Genomic DNA, 18260 nt, shown 5'->3' with positions numbered 1-18260 from the left:
ACTGCTTCCTGCCCATAGACAAGCTCAAAAGGAGACACTTTAGTAGCATGGTGTTTAGATATTCTGTGAGCCCACAAAGCTTCGGACAAAATATTATGCCACTGCTTAGGATTATCAGATATCTTCTTTTTTATCAGGCTAATAAATTTCCTATTACTAGACTCAACATGTCCATTAGCCTGAGCATAATACGGAGATGAATTGAGTAACTTAATCCTATATAATTCAACAAACTCACGTACCTCCTTTGACATAAAAGAAGCCCCCTGGTCTATAGTCAAAGTCTAGGGAATGACGAATCTATGAATAATATGCTCAGTTATGAACTCAATTACCTCCTTGTGTGTCATGTTCTTCAGAGCAATGGCTTCAGTCCATTTGGCAAAGTAGTCAGTGGCAACTAACACGAACTGATGCCCTTTTGATGATGAAGGATGAATCTCTCCTATAAAGTTCAATCCCCATCCTCTGAAAGGCCAAGGCTTAATGATAGGATGTAATTCGGCTGTAGGGACCAACTGTAAGTTGCCGAATTTTTGACATACTTGGCATCCTTTGTAGTACTTGAAACAATCAGCTACCATGTTAGACCAATAGAAGTCAGACCTTCGCAATAACCACTTCATCTTTGGAGCTGACGGATGGGTACCACAAATCCCTTCATGTACTTCGGCCATGGCTAATATAGCATCACCTGGGCCCAAGCATTTAAGCAAGACGTCGTTGGCTGTTCGGCGATAGAGTTCATCACTCATTAAAACATACTTTAAAGTTGTATGCCGAACGTTCCTATCCATCCTAACATTGGGATTTTGTAGATAATTAATTATGGGTGTCCTTCAATCGCTTGCATCGGCTTCATTACCAGCCGAATCAATCAGGAGAACCTTCCTGGCAGCCTCGGACGGTCCGGAACACTCACCCGGATGGTCCGCGACCTAGGGAATTGGCCCTGTACCGGTTATCAGATTTTCGGTGTTGTGAAATTTCCCTCGCTTTATCCGATAACCTGATGCATCTTGTGCCAAATTGTTAGCTCTGTGATTCTCAACTCTAGAGATGTGCCGAATGCTGAATTCGTCAAAAGAATGAATTATGCCCCAACATTTTTCAAGGTAACTGTTTAAAGTACCATCAAAACATTGATACTCTTCTAATACATGTTGGATAACCAGTTGAGAATCATCAAATGCCTTCACATGTTTTGCTCCCATACAATTTAAAAGTTCCAAGCCGAACAAAAGGGCCTCATATTCGACTTGGTTGTTAGTGCAATAAGTTTTCAATCGGCTAGAGAAGTCGAATGAGACATTACTTGGTGAAACAAGCACGATGTCAATTCCTTGTCCTTCATTGCAAACTGATCCATAAAAATATAAAGTCCAGAGAGTAACAGTGAGGTATGATATGTCTTGTTGGGGACCTTCGGCATCCGAAGGTCCTCAAAAACAGGATTTAACAGCGTTTCTGGAGTATAATGTGTGAACAGGTATCTTCGGACTCGAGTCAGGCATTACAGTAAACCAGAATAATACGAAGGTTGGTGAAGCGCCGAAGGTTTAAGCAGGAAAGCTTCGGCGTGACAGCAGCAGGTGAAACCGACTTAAAGATGAAAAGGCTATTTAGACCTCGACAGATTACTATAGAATTATTATCGAGTGTAAAGGGCATTAATGTAATTTTGCACGGGCTGCGTCCCGTGCCTATAAATAGGTGAACAGTACTCCCGTACTGTTCACGCTGACTTGGCATTCGCTTTTTGCGTCACGCTTGTATTATCATCTCCTTCCAGTTGAAGGTACACTTGTAATTCAACGATATTTCTGTTTATGCTTAATAATAATACATAATTGTTCATATTGTCATTTATGTTCCTTACATTTCACCCTTCGTCATTATATAATGAATTTGTGAAGGTATACCTTTCATAACCTTCGTCCGGAAACCATTATAACCCTAAGGGAAATAATGTTTCGAAGGACGAAGGACTTTAACGATTAACATTTTCTATGTTGCCTTGTTCTTAACTCATAACATTTGAGAACAAGTCCCCAACATTGGCGCCCACCTCCGGTGAACTCACTTCCACTCTGAGTTTTTTGAACACCTTCGGCGATCATAAACCTTCGTTATGGCGCCGAAGAAGGCTTCAGCGACTGGGGCTGCAGCTCTGCAACCATTGGACCACAATCAGGAGACAGTCTCCCTGCGGGAGGCCCGAAGCCAGAAAAGGAAGGCTGTCAGCCCAACACCACCAGAGGACGAGATAGATCAAGAAATCAGAGATATGGAGATGCTTCATCAACAAGTACAGAGGAAGAAAGAAAAGATGGCCAGGCTAGCTGAACTGCAGAGGCAGATAGACGAAGCCTCTGAAGAAGTTCGTCATCTTGCTCAGGATGAGCAACACCGAAGGCCTCAGCACCAAGACCTTCATCAGGAGGGTTTTCCCAACGAAGATGACTGGTATGACAATTTCCATCATGGGAATTTTGTTTTTGATGATGCTTCTCCTCTATCCGCTGAGCTGCAGGCTACACCTTGGCCTCCGTCCTACAAGCCGCCTCAGCTTCCCGTATTCGATGGCCACTCGGACCCGAAGCAGTTTTTAATGAGCTACGAAGCAACAGTATCTTCGTATGGTGGAAATGCTTCAGTCATGGCCAAATCTTTTGTTATGGCTGTCAGGAGTGTTGCTCAAACCTGGTATTCCTCCCTTCGACCAGGAACGATCACTTCATGGCAGAAGCTGAAGGACTTGTTGTTAACTAGCTTCCAAGTATTTCAGACGAAGCCGGTCACTGCTCAGGCTCTGTTCCAGTGCACCCAGGATCACGAAGAATACCTTCAGGCGTATGTCCGAAGATTCTTGCGTTTGAGGGCACAGGCACCAACGGTGCCCAATGAAATTGTCATTGAGGCCATGATCAAGGGGCTTCGGCCAGGACCGTCAGCTCAGTACTTCGCTAGGAAGCCTCCTCAAACTTTGGAGAAGCTGCTCCAGAAGATGGACGAGTACATTCGGGCCGATAATGATTTTCGCCAAAGAGGGGAGGAGGCTTTCAGGTTTTCTGAAATGACCAGGGGCTTCGGAGGGAGGTTCTACCCGAGGCACGTGAGATCAATTCATAATTCTACACAAAATGATGATAGAGGTAGCCAACAGCAAAGGCCACAATGTTCCTCACAGGCTTCGGGGCAACAGCAAAGCTCCTTCCGACCACCAGCTCCAAGAGGCAGAGGCGCCAGGGGCTTTGGAGGAAGATTTGGCGATCAACCGAGAAGAATCTTTTGCTTATTCTGCGGTGAGAACAAAGGCCATACTACCAGGATGTGTCATGTTACTATTCAGAAGCAAAAGGAAATAGCTAAAGCAGCAGCACAACAAGCTCAGCCGAAGCAGGTCATGCATACAGCTTCGTATCATTCGCCCTACATCCCAGAATATGTGGGCAATCATCCTGCAGTTTCTGTTGCTTCGGCGAGTCAGCCCCAAGCTTCCTGGCAACAGCCTCCGCCTCCACCTCTGTTGCAACAAGGCCAGCAGCCAGAAGGGAGCCAATATGCTCCACACCAGAGGGATTTCAGAGAGCAGTCCGAAGCTCGTACAGTCAATAGCACTGTGCCAGAGTCAAAGCACATCTATTGACGAATATCCTACCTTAATAGCAATCTTTTTCATTCAGTTTTATTTTCTGTAATAAAGGACATTGTTTAGGTTTCATGTAATTAGTTTCGTTGATTCCTACAAGGAAAATATATTTTCTTCACAGGCTTATATTGATTAAAGTTCAAAGACTTGTGATAACAAAGAGGACCTTCGAACTATCGAAAATTCTTCGAAGCAACAACAAGTCGTTCTAAGGAACGCAGAGTAAGTTTGCTGAAGTCACAAAAAAGTCGTTCCAAAGGGAGCGCAGTGTAAGTTTTCTGCTCCAAAGTCGTTCCAAAGGGAATGCAGAGCATACAGCGAAAAGTCAACGCTGATACCGCCTAAGTAAAGGGCGAAGCGCGAAAAGTCAACGCGAATACCGCTGAAAGTAAAAGGCGAAGAAGCTCCTAAGGGAGGCTTACAGCGAAAAATAAACGCTGATTCCGCTGAAGTAAAAGGCGAAGAAGCTCCTAAGGGAGGCTTATAAAAGATTGTGTTTTATTGCAAGGATGCGTATGTACCTTCGAAGTAAACATCATCTCACATAACATAACATCATCGCATCATTTCGCATAGCATAAGCATCATACATCATTTTGCACATGGCACAAGAGGTGGACACATTATCAATCTACAGAAGAACGCTTTGAAAAAAGGGAGAAATCATAGTCACAAAAAGAAACATCATTGATCTTCGGAAGCGTAGCTTCGGAAAATATTTTCACGAAGCCTGGATATTATTCATCAGAACATTGGATATTGTTGTGACAAAGAAGAATTCTTCTTCACGAAGCATGAAAAGAAGGGAAGGTGTTTTTTCGTCAAAGACTCAAAAGCGGTACGTGAAAAGTTTCATGCATCGTAAAGAATTGACTAACAAAAATAGGTATATTACATTTGGGGTTACAAAATGTTACAGTATATTACATTTTCAGAAGTTTTCACAAAAATACTTAATCTTCTCTCAAAACGACTTCTGCAGCCTCGTTCAGGAGCCGATTGACGACTTCGTCCATAATATCTTCAGCCATCTTTTTAATTTCTTCGTCTCCTTTCGGCTGAGGGCCCGAAGACGCTTTAGCAGGATCTGAAGTAAGACAGGATACGGCTACATTGCTATTACAAATCGCAAACAAATCTTAAAGCCTAAGATTACAACACAATAAAAACTATTAGTTAATACCTAATTGACCTTCGGCCTCTGCGCTCTTTTCAGCAGCCTCAGCTACTTCTCTAGCATCGTGAATGCCCTTTTCACTTCTTCGAATAATTTCTCCGGCCATTTCTCGGCCACCATTATCCCAGATATCGGTAAAAAATTTTCCACCAATTATACTAGCTTTGGCCGAAGGATCTCTTACATCTTCAAAGGACAAAGCAGCTTCGGATTGTGCTAAAATTTCTACATGTTCGCAGCCCTTCTTCTCTAAGATGGTGGCAATCCCTCTGGCACCAGAGAAGGCACATATATCTCCTCGGCTATTTAAAATTTCTTCGAAGGCCTCAGCTTCGTGGTCGATCCATTCGATGGGACCTTCGGGATTGCCTCTCGTAAAGTTTTCTTCGCTTGAGAAGGCGCCGACCCTGGCGAAGCTAGCTTTTAACTTCTTAACACACTCTATAGATTTGTTATAGCATCTCTTTCTGGACGAACGAAGCTCTTCAACAGTTATTTCTAGGTGATCGGCCCATTGGTCGCTGAGTTCTCGCTTTGTTTCTTCAAGTATGCGTTCTTCCTTGGCTCTGGCCAGTTGTTTCCGAAGATCTTCAATCTCGCGCTTCTGAGCTTCAGCTTGACCTTTAAAAGCAGCTTCGTCTTCCTTTATTTTATTTATCAATGAGTGTAATATTTTATCTTTTTCAAGACCTTCGTTCCTCAGTTCAATAACTTCGGAACGAAGGTTGCTCAGGGCTATAGAACACCCTTCGTCTTCAGCATCTTTCTGTGCCCTGAGGGCATTGCTAAGTATCAGGCCCTACAAAGAGAAATATGTGTACCTCAATAGGTTTAAACAAACGAAAAATTTTGGACTCAACAAAAAATACAAGGATTTCATTTGTTGCACCTTTAAGCTATTGTAAGCCAGGCTGTCGGCCAGATCGTTCTTTGACAGCACTGAGAGCCCGTCTTCTAAAGCTGGGAATCCGAAGCTCTTGCTCATCTTCCGACAGACAGAAATTTCCTTGCTGTCGGGGAGACAATACAAGAAGTCTTCTTCTCCACTGCCATTGAATATTAACGCCCCCTTTGGATATTTCAGTTTTTGGGCGTAGTGCTGGGCCTCTTGCTCTTCTTTTTCTGATAGTTTTTTCCCCGAAGCATGACGAACGATATAATCACGAATTTTGGGGGATGCTTCGGGGGCAATGACACCGGTTTCTTCAACAAAAGTTGGCTCTGTTATTTTTTCTGCCTCACTTTCCAAGGATTTTAACTTTGCAGGCTCTAAGGGCCCGGCTTCGGCTTCAGTCTCTTGCCCTGGAGCTTTAGAACCAGAAATTTCAGTTGTTGTTTCAGGAATGACAGCAGCCTTCTTCGGAGGTGTGCTTGAAGATTTGATCGTTTCCAATACATCTAGCACATTAGCCATTCTCTTTCTTTTCGGAGTCACTGCTGGCACTTTTTGATTTTTTACTGCCTCAATGTTTGCTGCAGGACTCAAAACTTCTGATGTTTTGGATCCCTCAGTTGCTTCTTTTACCTCTTTCATTTTTTCTGTGGACGGCGCTTCGGCCTTCTCTTTCGTTTCTGATAACAAAATCTTTGATTGTTCCAATTCTATCTTTGTTGGCACTTCGGCCGTTTCTGCGACTTCTGGCAGCAAGGTTGGCTCGGTTGGTTTTTCAGCTTCGGTGGCCGAAGAAGTTTCTCCGGTAAACTCAGGCGCCAAAGCTGGTTCGATATAGCGCGGCCGATGTGTTTCTTTTCGGTTCTGGCTCGCTAGGAGCAGTTGCAGCTTCTTCTTTTGCAGAGGTTGTGTTTTTTCTCTTCTGCCTTCGAATGGGATAGCAATAGTCAGGGTAGACAAAACCGATTGCATCAAATACCCGATTTAGCCTCTTCTTTTTTTGGCCTCCGAAGGCTGCTGACATTGCAGTGTCTTCGGCCTTCGAATAAGCCCCAAGCAGTTCATCACTTAAATTTTCAATACTTTTTAACCAGTCATCATCTGGCTCAACGAATTTATCTCCAAATTTAAAAGTGTACTTCAATCTGATAAGTCCACCTTCGTCGGCCTCTTTTACGGTCTCTTGTGGCATTTCCCATTTCTCCGCGAGCGGCCATACCCTGAAGGCAATATGCTCTTGTACTAAGTCTCTCGTTCCAATGAAAGAGCAGACTGCGCCGAAGGCCCTCTGGCATTCTTCGGCAGCTTCATTCATTTCAACCTTCGGCCTCCGAAGGCCGAAGCTTTGCCAAATAGGGCGCATAATTATACCTTTGATATCTTCTCGTATTGTCAGATCATTCTTCACATAAAACCATTCTGTCATCCAGTCGTCGGGCCATCTCTTCCGAAAGGTTGGCACGGGGCAGCTTGACCCGGACCGAGAAACGAAACTGTAGCAGCCAAAATTATTGTGATACTGTTCCTTACCCCAAGGTTTTGTCTCGTATGATAATTCGTGTATATTACAGAAGCTTTTTGCATCAGGCTTCAGACCTTGGCTTCTCACGGCCCACACGAAGATATTCAGCTTTGTAATTGCCTCGGGGGTAAGTTGATGGAGATAGATTTCGAATATTTTCAGCACCTCCACAACGAAGCTGCTCAAGGGAAATCGCAGTCCGGCTTTCAAAAAGCTTCGGTACACTACGACTTCATTCTCTTTGGGATGTGGGCAAGTTTTTTCCCCTTCGTCCGCCCTCACAATGGACAAATCCCGGAAATACCTTCCTCTCATATTGACAAGATGATTTTCTTTGATAGTTGATTTACCATAAACTGAATGGCTTGGTCGCCAGGGACGATCTTCGGAGTCTTCACCACCACTGTCCACATCATAGCTGTCACTGTCACCAGTATCCTCAGACAAACCTTCCAGAATCTCCTTGGTGATTTTTTCTGTGTTGGTCTTTGACATCGCTATAAGAAACCCCAAATTTTTCTCTTCGTCGAGGCTCAGCTTCGTCTCAGCAGCAGTCTTCTTATCTTCGGACATCTTCGGAGACACTAAAAAACTATTTTCAAAGCCGAAGCTTCAAAACTAAAAGCTTAGCAAATCGTAGTACACAAGAGCTAAAAATTGAGTGAGCGGAAGCAGTTGGTCAGAGAGCGTGTCAAATGCGTTTACGGTATGGCCGTATTTATACGCCAAGTGCGTTGAAAATTGAAAGACCCCGCTTGTCAGTGAATGTTGCTATTCTAGCAAAGGGAAGGTGTTTTTTCGGACCTTCGGCGTAAAGCCTTCGTCCAGGTCGCAATCTAAATTTATTATTTTGAACAAATTAATATTGCGAGGGGCTACTGTTGGGGACCTTCGGCATCCGAAGGTCCTCAAAAACAGGATTTAACAGCGTTTCTGGAGTATAATGTGTGAACAGGTATCTTCGGACTCGAGTCAGGCATTACAGTAAACCAGAATAATACGAAGGTTGGTGAAGCGCCGAAGGTTTAAGCAGGAAAGCTTCGGCGTGACAGCAGCAGGTGAAACCGACTTAAAGATGAAAAGGCTATTTAGACCTCGACAGATTACTATAGAATTATTATCGAGTGTAAAGGGCATTAATGTAATTTTGCACGGGCTGCGTCCCGTGCCTATAAATAGGTGAACAGTACTCCCGTACTGTTCACGCTGACTTGGCATTCGCTTTTTGCGTCACGCTTGTATTATCATCTCCTTCCAGTTGAAGGTACACTTGTAATTCAACGATATTTCTGTTTATGCTTAATAATAATACATAATTGTTCATATTGTCATTTATGTTCCTTACATTTCACCCTTCGTCATTATATAATGAATTTGTGAAGGTATACCTTTCATAACCTTCGTCCGGAAACCATTATAACCCTAAGGGAAATAATGTTTCGAAGGACGAAGGACTTTAATGATTAACATTTTCTATGTTGCCTTGTTCTTAACTCATAACATTTGAGAACAAGTCCCCAACATGTCTAGTTTATGAGTATCATCGATCTGATGTTCTACAATAAAATCTGCTACGGCTTGGCCTTGCATAGATTTCAATGGTTCATAGGCCAAGTCATATTCTATAAGTGCATAAGCCCATTTACCAATTCTACCACTCATAATCGGGTTTTGCAACATGTATTTGATCAGATCGGTTTGACCAGCAACGGTTCAATGACTAGACAGTAGATAACATCTACACTTGGTGCATGCATAAAACAGGCATAAACATAACTTCTCGATGGTTAATTCAACGGACGTGACTCCCTTGGCTTTGATCGAACTATCAGTTCCAATGCCGCTGAGGGTCATGTTGGTCTTGACAAGTTCGTCATCTTATTTACCTAATTTTTTGTACAATAAATAAGGCATTAGATTTATGCCCCCCCCCCCCCCCCGTCTACCAACATTTTAGCAATCGGTATCCCATTTAAATGATTTATCGATTCCTTTGGTTTAGTGAAGGCGACCTCTTTAGGACCAAAGTCGAACTGAGCAACGACAGGTTCATCGTCGCCGACAATATTACAATCGGCGGAGAATGTAATAACATTTACGTCCATACCTGGGTGCTCTAGAGAAGCTTTGTAGTCGACCAGGTCTTCTCCCAGAAGATCGTCCTCCTCCATGGGTGTCAGCACGTCGTTGGAGGTGTCATAGGGTAGTGCGGACGATCCGGACTCAGGGGTCGGATGGTCCGCGCCCTGTGCAGATGGTCCGGCCTTTATAGTCAGACTGTCCGCCATACCTGCAGAGAGCTGCACAATTGTTGTTTTATTTTCTGTCTTTGTGGTCGTTTGCTTTTCCTCAATGGCCTTTGGTCTCCATCTCTTTTGTGGTGGCGGGTACTGTGGATGTGTGTCATTAAATATCTTTTCCGCCTCCTTTTCCTGGTTCTCCTTTGCTCTTAGGCGCTGTAATTTTCGCTTTTGCGATCGTGTCAATCCCGATGGGCACCATTGGGGCATGGAGTATTTTGGATTGACTGTTTTGTTGACAGTCGTATCTTCTTTTTTGTTTGTGTTGGTCGATTCACCAAAAATCATCGGCCCTTCGTTATTTTCTTGTATGACAACATCTGTTGTTCCTATTTTGATGACGTCTCCTTTTGTCGTCCTGTTGGAGGTTGTAGCTATATGCCCCCTGTCGGATTGGTCAGCCTTTGCGGACGAGTGGTCCGACATTTTGTTGGGCCTGTGCCTGATGACTGGATTGAGTGGTGCTCAATCGGTCTTGTACTGGAGGTGTCACCCTGTTGAATACAGATGCTTGGGGTGTCCCCCAAGCGGGGTACTGGGGCATCCCAAATGGGTGTGGTGGCATGCCCCACATTTGATTTGGGGCATATGGCGATGACATGTATGTATATTGATATGGCATAGGTGGATATGGGGGTGGAGGTGTCCATGCAGGTATGTTGGGTCGTAACTGGACATTATGACATCTCATTCTTTCCGATTCGTGAGGTGGCCCAATTGGTCTTGCCTGCTATCCCTCTTGAGTGGGTGAGCGAGGTCGTTTTGCTGGCCGGTTACTTGGGCCGGCCTTCTTTTTTACATATTTAGACAATAATTGGTCAAATGCCGGATCTAATCTGACCAGTCGGCAAGCTGCCTTTACCGTGTTAGTTTTCCACGTACCTATTTCTGGTCGTCGTGGTTTGAAGGTACGCGGTCGTCGTGGTTCCTGGGCATTGCCGGACCGTCCACTGGAATGGTCCGGACTGTCTGGCGATGTCCAGGACCGTCCAAGTCTGTGCGTCGGACCGTCCGCGATTCGCAGAACCGGTGCTAGTGCCTGGTTTCCTGCCTGCGCCTGCCCTCAGTGTTGGAGGTAGTGATGGTAATTTTCAGAGTCTCCCCCATCAGGAGTCTTCTCGGGCACTATTTTCCTGCAAGAAATTTTATTATTTTCATCGGCCTTCCGTGCGTCGACGATGATGACTTCTTTGCCTTTGCCCTTATCGGTTGTGCTGGGCCAAATTAGGACCTTTTTGCCCTCGAAGTCAATCACATTCATTGTGAAGGGCTCCGTATCCACCTGCATTTCCTGAAATTTCAATCGTCCCTCGTTAATGGCCGATTGAATTTGTCGTCGAAATACATAACAATCATTAGTGGCATGGGAAAAGGAGTTGTGCCACTTGCAATATGCGTGACGTTTTAGTTTGTCGGTGGGTGGAACAGTATGATTTATCTTAATGTTGCCATTTTTGAGCAATTCATCGAATATCTCGTCATATTTGCCAACATTAAATGTAAACTTAACCTCATCTTGTTGTTTCTTTTGAACCGGCTGTAAGGAGGAACAAGCCGAAGATTTGGCCTGCTTTGGCCAAACCATTTCAGCCACGTATACTTCTTTTGATTCGTCGTCCGAGCTACTTTGGTCACACTCTACTATAGGGACGTTGTGACGAATTGTTTTAGCAGTTTCTTTGCTATGGCTTTCACAAGCCAAAGCTTTCTGATGTAATTGTGCTAGCGTGAAAAACTGGATGCCTTCTAATCTTTCCTTTAAATAATATCGTAGTGCATTAAAGGCTAATCCCGCTAGCTGTTTTTCTGCTAAATGAATTTGAAAGCATTGGTTTCTTGTATCTCGGAATCTCCGGATGTACTCATTAATCGATTCATCTTTTCCTTGTCGCAGGGCCACTAGGTCTACCAAATCTAACTCATAGTCACCAGAAAAGAAGTGATCATGGAATTTTTGTTCTAAATCCCCCCATGACAAAATAGAATTAGGAGGTAATGTGGCATACCATGCGAACACGGTTCCTGTTAAAGATAATGAAAATAAACGCACACGGAACGCCTCTGTGTTGGCCAATTCTCCTAATTGTGCTAAAACTGGCCTACGCGTTCGCGTGTGCTCTTTCCTTGGTCACCCGAAAATTTTGCAAATTCGGGTATCCTGGTTCCCTGTGGGTATGGGTGGTGGTAAAATCGGCTGTCATAAAGCCTCCGATATGACTGTCCTCCAGGGACTATGCTTACTCTGAGCTTATCTCGAAATGCCCTGGCTATTTCTTCTCTTACTATATCAATAGCAGCCGGTGGGAGACCACCGGCTCTTTGTCCCATCATAGGTGAGGTTGTTTGGACACTAGTTTGTTGTCTCCCCCCATTGGTTTGAGTTCTGTGGTGCATTACTATTTGCCCTATATGGTTCATAGGATTGACCATTCCTTTTCGACCTTCTAGGCGGGGTCGGAAAGTACTCGCCCCCATGTGCTTGGGATTATGTATTAATGGGCTAGTGCATTGCATAGTGCTATGTGAAGTGTTGCTGGGACGGGCGAGGATTTAGGTAACAATCCTCCTCAAACAACCATGTGCCGGACCGTCCGGTCGGATATGCGGACCATCCGTGACCATATGCGGACGGTCTGTCTGGGTGGTTTAGGGCTTGTGTAACATATGGCGGCTCAGATGCATATCTCGGTAACTCATTAAAAATGGGATCGGCCGTTGCTGGCCCGGACGGTCCGCACTCACGTGTAGACGGTCCGGACATGTGCAGATCGGCTAATTTACTGCTGATGTGCGTAGGAGGTTGTGGTTGCTTAGGGTATGTGTCCATCGGCATCCCATAAAGGGGTTGTGACTGGTCGTGACAACTTGTAGCCGATGAATTACGTGTGTTTTCCCCCAATTCAACCTCGTGCGAAGGAAAATTTGCAACAGTGGATTTATCAAACGCACATACTAGCCTTTTATAATCCTTTTGTATACCCCCTACGATATGTTGCATTTGCTCTCGTTGTTCATCTATGTAAGCTTTAAGAGATTGGAGCTCGTTGGTGTTACTTACATTGGGGGTATCCGTTGTGGGTCGGAGCAAAGCCAGATAAGTCGCCCGTTGCCGAATGACCTTATTGTTCCTGTCCACCTTGAAGTTGGTCAGGAACTTCTCATTTGCTTCTTTGATTAGCTGCTCCTTATGCTCCTCGAACTGGAGCTGTTCGTCAGCCGGCAAGGTTTCCCATGTCGGCTTGATGATATTGCTGGCAGAAACTTCAGAGCTATCCTTTGAACCGACCATTGAGGATCGATCTTGATAGGTCTATATAAAATTTCCCCAGCGGAGTCGTCAAAAAGTGTGTTGGCACCGATCGGGGCACCAATCACTGCATTGAGAACCGGCGGCGGTGCTCTCTGCACAGGCGCGGACGGTCCGCAACCTAGAGCAGGGCTCGGGTTCCCTGCCTGACGGGTCGGACGGTCCGTGCCTATAGGCCGGCCGGTCTGCGCGTGTGCAGGGGCGGCGAGGTTCGCCGGTGGCGCCTAGATCTCGCTCCCGGGAGGGACCCCGTCGGGGAGGAGAGATCCTAGGTGTTGTCTAGGGTCAGCAGACCGACCTAGACACCTCTAATCAACGTAGAGCCGAAGAGAAGCGAAGAATTTGGGAATTGGGAGGCTAAACTAGAACTACACTAGAACTACTCCTAATACCTAAGGTAAAAACGAGAGATAAACTGATTATTGATTCAATTGATGATGTACAAATCAGCTGTATTCCTCTATATTTATAGAGGAGGGGGGTTGGACTCGTTACAAACAAATCTCCCGAGTTAATTCCGCGAATCTAGCCAACAAAACCTATAAGAAACTCGGAACCCTAACTGACTCTGCGCGCGCGGACCGTCCGGCCTCGGGGCCGAACCATCCGCAGGTCACTTAACAACATATCCATGCTTAGTACTTATGCGAGCAAGGGCTTCTTCAGTTAGATTTTGCTCAGGAATATTGCATAAGGCCCCATTTGTTTCCTTGGAATTGAATTTTATTCTAATAATTATAATTTAAACAAAACTAATTGAGTTAATATATTTATTTATGTAATGTATTTGTATGTTATCCTAAATCATATCAGATAGATAGTTATACACTACATTTATGTTATAGAGAAACAAGTAGAAGAGTGTGTTATAAATTGTACATTAGAAAAGTAACATGTAAATCTATAGAATTAATTTCCATCTCTTGCCCTCTGAATTTGAGATAGACTTATATATACACTTTGGAAAGTTGTGGAATATCACATTCTAAAAAATAATCTATTATATTAGTTAAATTCCAATTCCTCAAAACGAAGGGAAAGAAACGGGTCCTAATTGATTTCTCAATCTCTTGATTGCTCTGGGACTAAGGGTTAGAGGGATTGGAGCGCTTGCTTTGTACCCTATTAATATTTTTAATCTTTCACTTCTTCTGAGACCCGAAATTGAGACAAGAGTTTTGGATTCTTTCTTGCAAGATGAAGCAGATTTTGAACATTTAGCTGAAGAGTTGCCAAAAACCTTGGAAAACTCCCCCATCGAATTTAATTCAGACCAAAGAGATTACCATATTTCACTTGAAAAGAAATATTTTGCCCATAAGTATTTTCCCGGGTCATGAAGAAGAAAACAAGAGAACTCCACCCAAGCTTTGGGCACAATCACCAAAGAGGAATTAAAGTTTTAAGGCCTGCAAAAATTATACCCGCCAGGGCCTAGAAGAACTGTTGAGATGGAGGAGGAAGAGAGGCCCCCCGTGGCCGATCGCTGAAGGCTCAGCAACATCACCATTGGAGTCTAATTCATCGTCGTCTTGGAGAAGCTCATTTATATTCAGCTCATGGGGAAGGAATTCACCATCCAGAGGAATATTTTCCGATAAATCAAGAGCAACTTCAACATCCATATCTACCGGCTGAAGATGGACATCCTACTCATTGACATGCCCAAAACTACCTTCTTCTTCAAAGTTTTTTTTTTCAGAACTACCTTCTTCTTCAAAGATTGGACAAAATGCAAGGAAACATATTTTTAATTGAAAAACGAATTTGTTCGTCATCGTTATTTTCCCTACGGGTAGGAGAAAATATATATCTTTATTTTTCAATTTCCTACAAACATGTAAATTACTTGTGAATGGAATGAATAATCAACTTTTCCTACTTGTTGACGGAGTCTGCATCAAAATGACACATCCTCAGATTAAAGGCCCATGGAAGTTTTTCATTGCGCTCTCGTGGCGGGGACCAATTAATGCAAGCAATTGTGATATACTACATAGGAATCCCCAGTTCCTCCATCGGTTAATTCAAGAGGTGCCAAAACCTCACTCGACGTGGCATGATCACACAGAACCAAGGTGAAGGTGCTCTCTGCCAGCATTTGGCAGCCATGTCACCCTCAGAATTAAGTGAAGCTCTGAACATTGGTTGATGGGGGTACGATTCAGTAGGAAGAACGTCACCTTCTCCAAGATCCTAGCTAGCTAGGCATTATTATCACAAATTGCCATCCATGCATGGGGGGAAAGGGTTTTCCTCTCGTCGGGTGCATGCGAGCAAGAACGACCCTAGCTTAGCTAGCCTGTACTTCGTGCCTCTCTTCTAGCTAGAGCGACAGATCACGCGTACGTGGCCTCCCTTCGTTGTTCAGTTAAGGCTAACACAGGGCACGCTGAATCTTTAGCAAAAAAAACTTAAGCTTAAGTGAGTGGGTCATCGTCGTAGTGTAGTTGAGCTGTACTTGGCGTGATCGAGTGAGACACACTCAGGAAATCTATCGAGTGGTGTACTGGTGTGGGCACTGCAGCGCCATGAATCATACTCCTTGCTGGGAGGTGTGGTGCTGGATCATAATCCATTTATTAGTACGTGGAGATGAGGTCATTTGGACTAAACCTGGTTGGGTTGGGTCTTGCCTGCGTATTCTGTTGCTGGGCCACACGGCAACACAATCTATTCCGTGGTCCAGCCCAGTTGCACACAATGGTTTATTACGCTTTCGCACTTCTTGGTTTATTTCTTCTCTGAATAATCATGTGTGATCTAATATTTCTCTACTACTATTGTGTGGGAGTTTCGTCGTGAAACGGAAGTAGAAAATAAACCATTTTGAAAACATTTCCCCGCAGGAATCATACGAACGCTCGTGGGGATATTTCTTTCTCGTCTTTGTTTCCCGCAGAGTAAGTCCCGACATAGATCATGTCCCCACTTAAATTATAATTTAGACATATTTACTTTGTTATTAATGTTACTTACACATATTGTCAGATATAAAAAATCATTATGTATATCAAAATAAACACATTTATATAATAAGTTATCTTTAACAAGGTAATTAATTATTTTTATTATTAATTAGTACATGAAAGCATCGTCACGTGTAAGTTTAATGAATCCTACTGGGAACGTGTAAGTTTAATGCTTCCCGTCCCTGTTTAACCGTTGGGGAGAACTTTCCCCGTTTACATTCTTATGTGTGAAGAATTTCTCCAACTTCATTCCCTAATAGAAGAATATACTATAGGGAATAGGGATCACGTCCCATTGCCATATCTGAACAAAAGGTTACAATATGCGAGTGTCATCATACGATCGCACCTTTCGTGTGTTGCGTGTAAAAATAATTAAAAATATTATCTTCAACAGCTTATCTATCTCTATCTTTATATTTATATTTTACTTTTTAACAGTACAGTCTATAATATAAACAATATTTCAAGTGACCATATGAATTAACTGACGAAGACGGACACATAGATATACCATGGTCATGTCAAATAGAGCTCCAACCTTCTAGCTGGGAGACTCACGTTCTGTTATTGAAGAATATTTTTTCTATTTTTATTAGTTTCATCGTACATATCACTTCACTTATGTATATCTTTTTTTCTCTACTATATGAAACACCAGTTTTCTCAATTATATCGTTGTTTTACGTCAGCTTCTCTCTCCCCCTCCCCGCTTTACGTGGAAGTTTAAAACTTAGTTACTAACTTCACATTTATTTCACCTAACAAATATTTTGTTTTTTTGTTAAAACAATCTATTTATATAATATAATAAAACTGTAACAATCCACGTGAATCCGACCAGTAGTTTCTAAGGTGGGAACGAAACTTTTTTTTTTTGCACGCGCTAAAATATTTGCTGAAGATTCTAGATGGAAAATACAATCACCAACCCAAAAAACTAGAATTCAAATTGTCATTGTGAAAACTTCATGATTTAGCTGTTTTTTGAAAGTCGTCCCTACCAATCTCCACAAATTAATGATTTTTTCGCAAAACTAGAATGTTCCGAAAAGAAATTAAAACCATACCAAACTAATGATATAACCTAAAAATCAGGGGATTTGTCGTTGTCAAGATTGTAGCGACCTAATGGTTAGGGGAGAAAATGAAGGTAAACACGAAAATTATTACAGTTTTTATATTTTTGGAAATAAAATAGAAAACAATAACTCCGGAAACGGAAACGACATCAATAATTCAGAAACATCAAAAATGAAAGTTCGATAACCAGTAAAAATCATAACATGTACTCTTAATTGACTTCAAAAATTCATACAAGTCTTACATTCACATAAAAATTAGTAATAATATATAAATATTTACAAATTCATGAATATTAAAGCATATCTCACAAAACATTAAAGCAATATCTCAGAAATACAAGTGACAAACACATACATATAGCTAGAAAGTCAACATAATGGGTATCATCCTTATCTTTCAGGCCCTCGTGTAAATTATGAATATATGTATCAAGATTAAGAATTAGAAAGAAACTATAAATAAGATCTATAAAAGTTTCAAACAACTATAAACAATATAGCATTAGATAGATCTTGATTTAGAAAATTAATAACATTAGTTTCAATTTTTTTAAGTTAAGACCAATATTTATTATCAATTTACAAAGATTTAATATTATTCTAAGCATTAGGTTCCATGGTAAAATATCCAATAAACATGGTAATTTTTGAAAAACGATAGGAAGAGATACAGATTGTTTTTGTTTTCAATTTTTTCTACCGATTTCGTTTCTATATTTTCAGTAATCATTTTTGTTTAGCCTTAAATTTTAGTAAAATTCTGAAAAATTTTCCAGTAACCGAATCGTTTTCAATCCTAGTGTGCCATCTTCCAACCGTTGTTTTAATTTGTTCCTCCAATCCTTCTAATGTTGTGTAGGTCTCACTTATCAATAACTTGTAAAAGTGTGATAGATTTTCTTAGATATGTTACAGTTGTGATGTAGAATTTGAGTGCTTAATCTTACGTAAGTGTGACAGAAAATTATAGTAATTTTTGGCACTTCAATACAACCAAACAGGTTTGTTCCTTTGCAGACACATTTTTTGTCCAGCAATAGCGTGTCGTGGTTGGATTTGCAGAAGCGCCGCCACGTCGCCGCAGCGGCGCTCCGGCCGGCCACGCACGCCGCTGGCCGTGCCGAAAGCCAGCAAGGCAAGGAAGCACAAGTCCCGTACGACCAGCGCAGCGCAGGGCGGCTCGCCGGAGACGACGCGACCCGGGAAAGCAACGCCGGTCGCGGGCGGGGCGGCTACATCATGGTGTTACCACGTAAGCCCCCCAGCCCGCGGGCCTCCACGTCTTCCAAAAAACACCCTGAGGAACGGTGGTTTTGCGTTGCAGCGCTCTGGGCTTCGGACGCACGGCCCCTG

The sequence above is a fragment of the Zea mays genome, chromosome 2 (genome assembly GCF_902167145.1).
Source record: "Zea mays cultivar B73 chromosome 2, Zm-B73-REFERENCE-NAM-5.0, whole genome shotgun sequence".
NCBI classification, from domain to species: Eukaryota; Viridiplantae; Streptophyta; class Magnoliopsida; order Poales; family Poaceae; genus Zea; species Zea mays.
This window is presented reverse-complemented; position numbering follows the sequence as displayed.